We start from the raw sequence: 10,295 nt of genomic DNA, 5'->3' as shown, positions 1-10,295 counted from the left end.
CTGGCGAACAGGATGAGAGGAGTCCAGTGTCAAGGATTGTTACCTGCATCCATCCAAGAGAAGAGATGTTAGTATAGACATAACTTCATCATGGGACTGCAGGTGTCATTATCCTTGACTGCTTGTTATCTCAGTCAGGAACACCCATCCATAGTTAACCCAAAGATTCAACATCTTAAGAATGTGGTTTCAATTGAAATTTTTGCCTCAAGAGAAGATATATATTGCAATATTTTAAATGGCAGAGCCCAAAATCATACATATAATAACCTGTAGTTTATCACCTTATAACGAAGTTTGCTTTAAAACATGATTCTTTAAAACATGATTATATAACACGGACCTATTAAAACTGTCTTTTTTTTTTAAAACTAGCAAATATTATGTGAACTGCAGGTCATATAAGCAGCCTGACAAACATCAGTTTTGAGCAACAACAATTAATCAAGGGATATTATGGGCATCAGTGAGAATGATATGTGAATTGTTGGGTTAGAGCTGGGACTACATAATCATCATTAGATAGATGGTGGTATGAATCAACACATACTATGAGAGCTACAAGTTATAACAAGCCTCTTGTCAAATTACAGTTTTGAGCAGCAATTAAATGGACATAAGTGAGATTGATGTGTGGACTGTTGGGCTAGGGCTAGGACTGCATAGCCATCATTAGTTGGTGGTATGCAAGACCAGACTCTTAACTGTTCGTACCAAAATAACTACAACTTAGACAGAAAAAAATAGAAAAAACAGCAATCTTTACTTGTCAATGGATTCAAATAATGCAGGAACATACATGTGGCCCTAGCCCATTTTATGAAATATGGTGTGCATGAAGTCATTTATGCAAGCAGATTACTAAGCAATCAATACTTCACAAGCTTATGAGAGTAAGGAAACAAGGGAGAGCTCACTACAGACCAATATTATGGGTCTGAATGAGTAGAAATCCAAAGTTAAGAGCTACAAACATAGAGTCTAGCAATCATTATTAAAGATAAAGGCAAGCATTCACCACTTCACATATCTTTATGAGATTAAGAAACAGGGAGAACTCACTATAGACCATGATCATGGGTTTGAGTGAGCAGATATCCCTGGTTAAGAGCTATATACAATGAATCATGTAGCATTATTAAAGATAAAGGGATGACTCAAATGCATCAAACCCAAAAGGCATTCAACCTGTAAGTGCATAAAAATAAGCTAATCAACCATAAGTTACAATGCATTCATATGAACACCAAATATTATCTACAGGTTCCCTTATCATGGCTGATCACCAACACATAGGCCAACACTTAGATCAAGGACCTGATTTATTAGACACCTAAGATGGGTTAATCATTGCTAACCAGCTCCATTAAATAGACATGCAAACCTCTAGGGATGTCACATTATGCATCCTAGCTGAAAGGATTTCAAAGTGCAGTCTTATGGATAAACTGTAAACTTGGACATGCATTATCATAGCTATTATTCTCTAAATGACCCATCATTATGGTTAACCATTTTTTAATAAGCCAACAGTTAGATCAGACTTTAAATACTAGAGGAAATGAAATACTGAAATATACAAAAGGGGTTAATCATTGCTAACCAGCACCAACAGATGCCTTGCGAGTTCGGCCATTCTATTATAGAGTGAAAGGGAGATCCTTTAAGATCCTTTTGAATGGACCAAGCGACTAAGAACATTCTTAAATCCATAGTTTATAAATCTGCAAAGGCACTCAAAATTCTACAAAGACATATAGCTTGGCCATTCAGAAATTAAGGGGCCTTTGATATATTAGAACTTGAGAAAAAACCGGTTAACAATATGTGCTTTGGACAACATATACTAGTTGGAAATCCAACGTATGGCTAATGCTCAGCCATCTAGCCATATGCCTCATCGAGCTCCATTTCAGCCAGATTAAACACTAAACCCATTTAAGTCTGCATATAACGCATCTATTCTACCTATTATGAACGGCATACTGAGACTGCAAAGGATGTAAAAGGCTGCTGTGAGTACCGTAAACGGACATAGCAAAAATTTAGAAGGCAAGAAACAAGAGACGTAGTTACAATTGATATCCGGTAGAGGATAAACGTGGACTATATCAGACTTATCAATCTAGAAGCAAATCAATGACAGTTTGCTACGGATTGCAAGAAATCATGTGCATTTGTAATGGAGATAGGGCATGAAAACGAGCTAGATAAGATGGTACTGTCTGCCTAGCAGTTGCCATGAACCAAGAGTGGTTATGGCAGCATGCACAGAGTTAATAGAGGGAGCGGGACCTGAGAAGTGGATGAGGCATCCTCAACTACGCCAACCACTTCAGAAACTATGACATGAGTTGAATCGATAGTGTCCATCTCCCAGTGATCAGTATGCTATAAGGATCAAGGAAGTGTCAAAGGAGTATGGAGTAGGAGGGAGTGAAAGGAAAGAAGCGAGGGATGAAGTGAGTGATGTGAGATAGGAAACGAGGGAAGAGCGGTAGGCTGGCAGGTAAAGAGAATAGAGAGGTGTGGGAAAAGAAGGTAGCGTTGCAATATGTGAGGAAAGAGAGGAAGAGGTGAAGGGGTGGCGCGAGCATAGATGGTGGATGAAGTAGTCGAGCGCAAATAGGTAGATGGAGGAGGGAAGAGATTGCCTTCTTGCTTTAGAGGAGCTAGGCACAAGTGGATAATACTAAGTGGGGATAAGTAGTCGTTAGGTTACAAGATACGGGTGAGGAGTGAGGGTTAGATATAGGCTAGGTAAAAGCTACAGGGAAGCCATTACCGTAAATGCTAGTTATGGCCATTAGCCAGCTAATGTCAGTCACCTGCTATGTACCATATGTCCAAGTTCTCTTCTTGACTAATATTTTAAAAGCACCTTAGGGACCACTCCAACTAGTCTACCTAAGAAATCGATGGGAATCCAAGGGGAGAAAAGCTAAATTAGTACTATACCATTTTAAAGGTTCTCGATGACATTTTTTACAAGCGCGCTTTAACTGGTAAAGGAATAATTATGGAGGATAGGAAAAAACATTCATTCCAATAGACTGATAAGATATGGTGATATTATTTGAGGATAAATCCTAAGAGATTTACTACACCTAAGGTGGGAGCGGGAGAAACTAAGGAATTACATTTGGTTGATTTAGACTAGACATAGGAATTAAGTTATAATTCCAATTAATGTCATATGTAGGATGTTAGAAGTGATAGTAGCTATGTGTTGGAATATCCGTCGTACAAATAAATATTAACTCATATAACTAATTGAGCGTAAGAACTGGTAGTAGATAAAGCTTAAGTGTGTGTGTGTGTGTGTGTGAGGGGTGTGTGTTGATGCCTCCATTTGGAGCCATTGTCCTATCTGAGTCATGCACGAGACGATGGCCACCTCCTCCATTCAATCTAAGTGTCCCTCAAGGGATGGCAAGAACCACTCTCCCAAATCCCTCTGGACCTCTTAAAGGGGTTGTCCATCCTAGAGCCAAAGGCGCCAATGGGGGAGATCCTGGTTCAAAATGCTAGGTGGGTCAATGTGTACCACCTTGTCCAAATAGCCGAATACCCTCATCATGTGCCAGGTTGCCATCCATGTTCAGGTATCCCTTGGCCACTAACTTTAGAAGCACTCCAAGCCCCATTTTGAAGAGACTGGCTCGATCACTATCTCGTCGGATCATAACCCTCACGGATACCCCTATATTGGAGAATTTGCAAAACCACCTAATTTCTTCCCAAATCTAGAGACCTACCCACTGTCGTGCCTCCAAGATGGCTATGTCTATCTCTCATCTCTACCTCACCCCTCGAAGATGAGAGATGTTACCCAGGCATGCTTTTATCTCAGCAAGAAGTCTGCTTTATGCTCCAAAAGCACTAGCTGGGCCACTATCCAACTGTACCTAACCTATATGGGTCCATTGGCCGAACGTAAGACCATCTTGGTCCTGAAGCTCTGGGTGTCAGATTAGGGGCTAGTGCTCAAACTCCTCTTGCAAAAAGGTCTAGCCCTAATGAGTCCTCCTACAAGTCTCTTCCATACCGTAAAATGGCTCCGCATCAACAAGGAGGCCTACCCCTTAAGAGGGGCCTATGAACAAATCAATCGGTGTGACTACTGCCACTAGTCACCTATGTGAGGCGTATTCTTGAGAAAGCCCTTGCTGAAGGAGGAGCTTCGAGGGCTCCGTGCCTGGAGTGATACCTCACACAACTAGCTTACCTAGAAGCATGCTTCTATTTAGACTTAGCAGTAGTTGAGAGTGATCCCTACCTTCTCCACCCAAAACTCCAACTATACCAATGAATGGCCTAGTAGCTAGAGAAAGCATTACAAAGTATTTTCCATTGCTCAAAAATGATCATCAATACAAATATGGTCATAACCTCTTCAAAATACGTTAGAGTCAAGGGTTCTCAAACCAAAATGACCATTGCAACTCCCTTTATAAGTTTTGAGTGAATAATACAAGAATGGAGCCTTGGATGCTTACAACACATGAAAATGGAGGTCTTGTACCTCAATGGAGATGGAGACGTTCTACACATGCAATGCCTCAATGAAAGCAAAACATACTCAACCTCAACACCTTTAACAATCATCTTCCATAGCTAAAAAATGAACATCAATACAAGTATGGGCATCATTTCTCCAATGCATCTTAGAGTTAAGGGCTTCTCAAACCAAAATGACCATTGTGACTGCCTTTATGACTTGTGCATGAAAAATATAAGAATGGAGCCTTGCATGCTTACAAACATATGCAAATGGAGATCTTATACCTCAATGGATATAGAGATGTTCTACTTAACAGAAGCAAAATGCTCAACACCTTTCACAATCGTTTTCTAACTTCATCAAGAGGATATAGGCCTCATTGGTGTTTGGTTTTATACATTGTGAAAGTTAAGTGGAGAGTGGGGAAGAATAAGTGACACAGTACCCCATAAAACCCTACAATGTACAATTTTATTGAAAAATCAATATTAATGGTATTATAAACAGCTTTATCCCTTAGAGTGAGGGTAGGGTTTTCTTTTAGGGTCCTCTCTAGACCTTGGTTTATGTTGCAATTCAAACCATTCTTAACATTGGTGGGGGAGCGTTCAAGGGGGGATGAGAGGCATGGCTCCAATAGTCGGTAACACATTGAGCACCAAGCGCTTGAGCTATTCCATACACTCCTTATGGAAGAAAGAGCAAGAAGCATTGTACTAGGCCAAGATGAGAAGGACTTGGTTGGCCATCAGAGCCCTACCTACTAAGGAGACTTTGGCTTTTGCTCTAGTATAGAAGATTGTGCTACACACTCTCTAGAATGGGGCCGATCTATTGACTGCAAAAATATAGATACCCACATGATATCTCAAGTACCTTGCTATCTACCCTTATGGAATCCAAAAGCCAAAGGCATCCCCTGTCTCATATCTCTTGGACCTCCTTTGTCGGTATGAAGAAGCCATGTGCCCTCCACATGCAAGGCCGTATCATCTTGAACTTGGAGTCCAATAGCTCCTCCTCCTGCTGGATTGCCATATCATCTTGAATTTGGAGTCCAATAGCTCCTCCTCTTGCTGGATCGGAAGCCTCATATTGGTAAGGTTGGTATCCTAAGAGCGTAAAAAATACCCAAGCTCCTCACCACAACAAAAGGAATAAGGAAGGGGGTGAGAGGGAATCCCTATCATATCGATGAAGAAAGAGAAAATGCATCTCCCATGTGGCCATCAATGCTAGAATACCCTACATATAAAGCTAAAACCCCTTGATTTAGCTATATGAGAAACCCAATCTATGGATGGTTCCCTCTAGGAATGACCACTCCACCCTATCATAAGCCTTCTTGAGAAGGATAGATAAAGGCTTTGACTCCTCCCGAGCTCAATCCACTGCCTCCCACCAGAAGGTAAAGATGTTGTCCAAGATGCTGCACTCCTGAACAAAACTTGTATGTGTGTCATGAATGATATCAAAGAGGTGAAGGCTGACTTGCAAGCTCAATACCTTGGCATAATATCTTGTATGTGGTGTCGAGTATGGTGATTGGCCTCCACCAGCAGACATTCCACTAGTAGATGTGTGACGTATCCCCCCCTTTGGGATCAAGCAAATCTAGCCCCAATTCAATGACTGGGGAAGTGATCCTGGGTCAAAGTCGTAAGCCAGCCACAATGGGGTAAGAACAAGCTCCCAAAAGCACAAAAAGAGAGTTGGGCTCAAGCCATCCTCCCCAGGGCACTTGTGGGGTGGGAGGGGCTTGAGGACCTCCCAATGCTCCTCATCATTAATGGAGCCTCTAACTACCTGCTCACTCGGTGGGACTACTATCAAAATCTGACCCCACACTGCCTTTCGAGCTACCCATACCATGGAAGACTCCTGCTTGGACTTGAACAAATATTGATAGAAGTCTGTGGTCATCTCTAGAATCTCTTGAGGGCCCGTGTGCATCGCATCCCTAATGAATGTGGCCCAATTATTTAGAAGAAATGTCTGGTCATCCTGTGTCCCTGTTGAACCCATCTAGCTTTAGAGGAGTGGTACGAGAACTCTACATGTCCAATCTCTGTGACTTGTAGGTCTATCCTTACACATGTACCATATGCTATACCTCCCCCCTCCTCCTCTTTTGAAAAAACAAAAAACAATTCCTCTTATGTAGGTGACATGTAGTATCACCTTCCTCCCCCTTCTCCTTTAAAACAAATCTCATTTCTTCTTATGACAGGTGACATGTATACTACACCTCCCCCCCCCCCTCTCTCTCCTTTAGTTAAAAAATCATTTCCTATTATGTAGGTGACATTATCATATGCTACACCTTCCTCCCCCCCTCCCCTTTAAGAAAAATAATAATTTCCTCCTATGTAGGTCACATGTAGCATACCTCCCCCCCCCCAAAAAAAAAACCCTTCTCCCCTTCTTTTTTTTGAAAAGAATCTCCTTAGATGGGTGACATGTAGCATACACTATAGTTTTCGTGCCCTTTCCTTTAAAATAAAAAAGCATTCCTTCTTATGTAGGTGACATGTAGCATACACTATCTACCCCCCCCCTTCTCTGTCCTTTAGGGTGGGGGGGGGGGGGGAGCTTTCCTTTTATATAGGTGACATGTAACATGCACTACACCTTGTCCCCCACCCATACCCCACCCACAAGAATCATTTCCTCTTATATAGGTGACATGTAGCATACATTACACCTTCCCTCCCCTCTCCTTTTTTTAAAAACATCATTTCCTATCATGTAGTATATGTTACACTTTCCCTCCCCTCTCCTTTTAAGAATTATTTCCCTTGTTATTAGGGAGCTCTCTATATTCATAAATATAAAGTTGTTCTCATATAATAAAGTTTCTTTTTACTTCTCTCGCCCAAAAAAAAGAGAGTGACATGTAGCGTATGCTTCACCTTCCCCCCTTCTCGTCTAGCATTAATTTGGTAGCATAACATGACATAAAAGTGCCCTTTTGATGTTTTGGCAAAAAAATCACAACTTGATGTAGATTTTTTTTTAAATGATTTCCTCTCTTGAGTTTTAGGTAGACTCATAGTACTAATTTTTTTAAAATATGAGGAGCACAAAAAACCATTACAAGTGATTATAAAATTCTCACAAATGTATGGTAACATAGATTTTCACCTAGGCAGTAAGCTGATTTGAAACTTTGTTTAGCATGATTGAAAATAAAAATGATTGCAATGAGCTACTATTTTTTACAAAGTGTTTATAAGTATATCAAATGCCTAAGGGTGACAAAACTTTGTTAAAATTTTATTTTGGCCAAATTGATTCAGCAATTAACAAGAGTGATTAGCTTAGCAAGTTACATTGTAAGTCGCATTTCATAAATAAGCATCATCTTTATTTGCTACACATATATGCCACAAAGTGTCATATCTTAAAAATACCAATATTATATAGCCTTTCCTAAAACTAAAAGAGATCAAGTGCTCCTAATCTGAACTACCAAAACAGGTTTCGCATTAAATCTCAGATTTTTTAAATTTTAATTATCCCGTATATAAGTGTTTTGCATATAACTTTTTTAATTGGTATCACTCATTCATTATTAGAGGCACTCTATAAGTGTAATTTAGATGTTTGAAGGTTCTTATGATTTCCTTTAACCCTTGTATCTTGGAATTAGCATGAATTACAACATAATGAACAATCAAAATAAGGTTTGAATTTTGTGTTCTACATGATATTACCTTAAAAACTCATGCTACTTTACAATATCCTAGGGAAGACATATACAAAGTATGGTTGAGTTCAAAACTTGTTAGGCATATTAAAGAATGTGCAAAAGATCAAAAATTTTCTCATTGTCAGTATTCATTAAAATTACATTTGAGGCCATAGATCATAATAAGTATGATCATCTAGGTCCAAATAATTCTAGACATAGGTGTTATAGTTGTCCTTAGACTCTAGGACTTAAAAACTCTTTAAAAACTCATTCTAATTAAGTAGTATGGCCATTTTACCTCAATCCTAAGAAAACAGCTTGAAATTTCGACGTTAGGTTGATCTTAGAACTTTTGGTAGAACTCAAAGTAATAGGTGTACATTCCAATCAATAACAATTCTGAAATTTTTTCAGCATATAAGCTCTACTGGTGGCAAATAATCAAAACCCCCAAATACCTTATTAATGCCTTTTGAATAGTTCTAAGAAGTGGCTAAGTTAACATGACATAAAATTGCCCTAGGACATTTTCATGTCCTTCTACCAAAGTAGTGCTCCTCCCAATGCTAGCATTAATTTTTTGAGTCCAAAAAGATACATACATTAAAATGAATAATGACCAAGGATTTCATAAAAAGAAATGAGGTAGGTAACTTTTTGAGTCCGAAAAGATACATACATTAAAATGCATCATGACTAAGGATTTCACAAAAAGTGTAGATGGTAGTTAACGTTCTCATGGAAGAGCACTCCCAATGGGCTCCCAATACCCATGGCTCAGCCTCTACATTTAGTAGGCTACGCCTTACGTTTGTAGGGAAAAAAGAGGACTCCCCTTGGCCCCCCACTTCTGTTTGTGAGATTTTGCTTGAGTAGCTCTTCTTACATGCATAGGCAACCCACGGAGGTGATGAAGTTAAACCTTTGTTGGCTACTAGCAATGTGCTAGAACTCAGTTGGGAGCATTCACCATTTTACAACTTCTTCCAAAGAGTGGTTCTTCCAAAGCCGCTCGTCAATTACTCAGGAGGCAAAGGGCTATAGGAAGGACTTAAGGAACCCTCCCTTTAGCAATGCGTCATTGGATGGATTTGTCATCGTGATGATAGTAATTTAATCCTTGAGTAAAGCTTCAAATGCCACTTTTGAGTAACTATTTGCGAGCTTGCTTATATTCCTATTTCAAAGCAGCCCAATTTTTTATGTAGTCTTTCTCTTTTCCAACGTACTTGGGATTTCTACCAAATTTTGGCCTCTATATAAACCCACTGAAATCTACAGCTATCATGTATATAATGTGATTTGCGTGTTGTATGTAAGGGATTCACCTCTCCTCGTGTTGTGATTTTAGGGCTTTGACTATCTTTTGCTCTCCCATCCTCTCTTTCATGTCGGACATATACAAGTGATAAAAGACTTTCTTTAAAGGCTGGAAGTATTCCTCTTTGCAAGCATGCCTTTGGCTTGTGGTAAGCATCCCATGATCTCTGAATGAGACCTTGACTGACCAGACACCAATTTCTTGAGCCAAAAGATTATAAGCTGATGCAGAATGTCATGAAAATAGATTAAGCATGCTGAACCATTTTATTTCCCATTATCAGCACTTCTGGATTGCTTTGATTGTATGGTTGGTTTTCAAGCATTAGTAGAAGGTTCTTTTCTTTGGGGGGGGGGGGAGGGGGGGGGAAAGAGCATGCTGGACCATTGTATGCACAATAATACGGACCAGATTACAGACTGGGGGATGCTCATCTTAATATAAACCAGTGCCGTGCCCCACAAGTAAGGACACCTACAATCCGAAGGGGGATAGTGTGGCACGTCCAACAACAATGGTAAGTATATCCCTCTTTAATTCTTAAGCAGACCAGCAACCACGCACAAGTGCTGTCAGAGGTCCTAATTGCAGACGCATGGCTAATGTGCATGGAAAACATCACATCATTGGTAGATAAGCACCACATCAACCAGCTGACCAGGTCCACTCCAACTGGTCAGGTGAACCACGGGGAGCAGAAACAAGCTTGATTTTGGGTAAGCTAAATAGGCTGCTGGCCAATAAGTACGTTGACTTTTCACGTTATAAGGCCACAT

Source organism: Dipteris shenzhenensis, chromosome 25 (assembly GCF_047967505.1).
Source record: "Dipteris shenzhenensis isolate YYH24624 ecotype China chromosome 25, Dip_SZ_1.0, whole genome shotgun sequence".
In the NCBI taxonomy this organism is placed as follows: Eukaryota; Viridiplantae; Streptophyta; class Polypodiopsida; order Gleicheniales; family Dipteridaceae; genus Dipteris; species Dipteris shenzhenensis.
The sequence above is the reverse complement of the archived record's forward strand: the minus strand, read 5'-3'. Positions refer to the sequence as shown.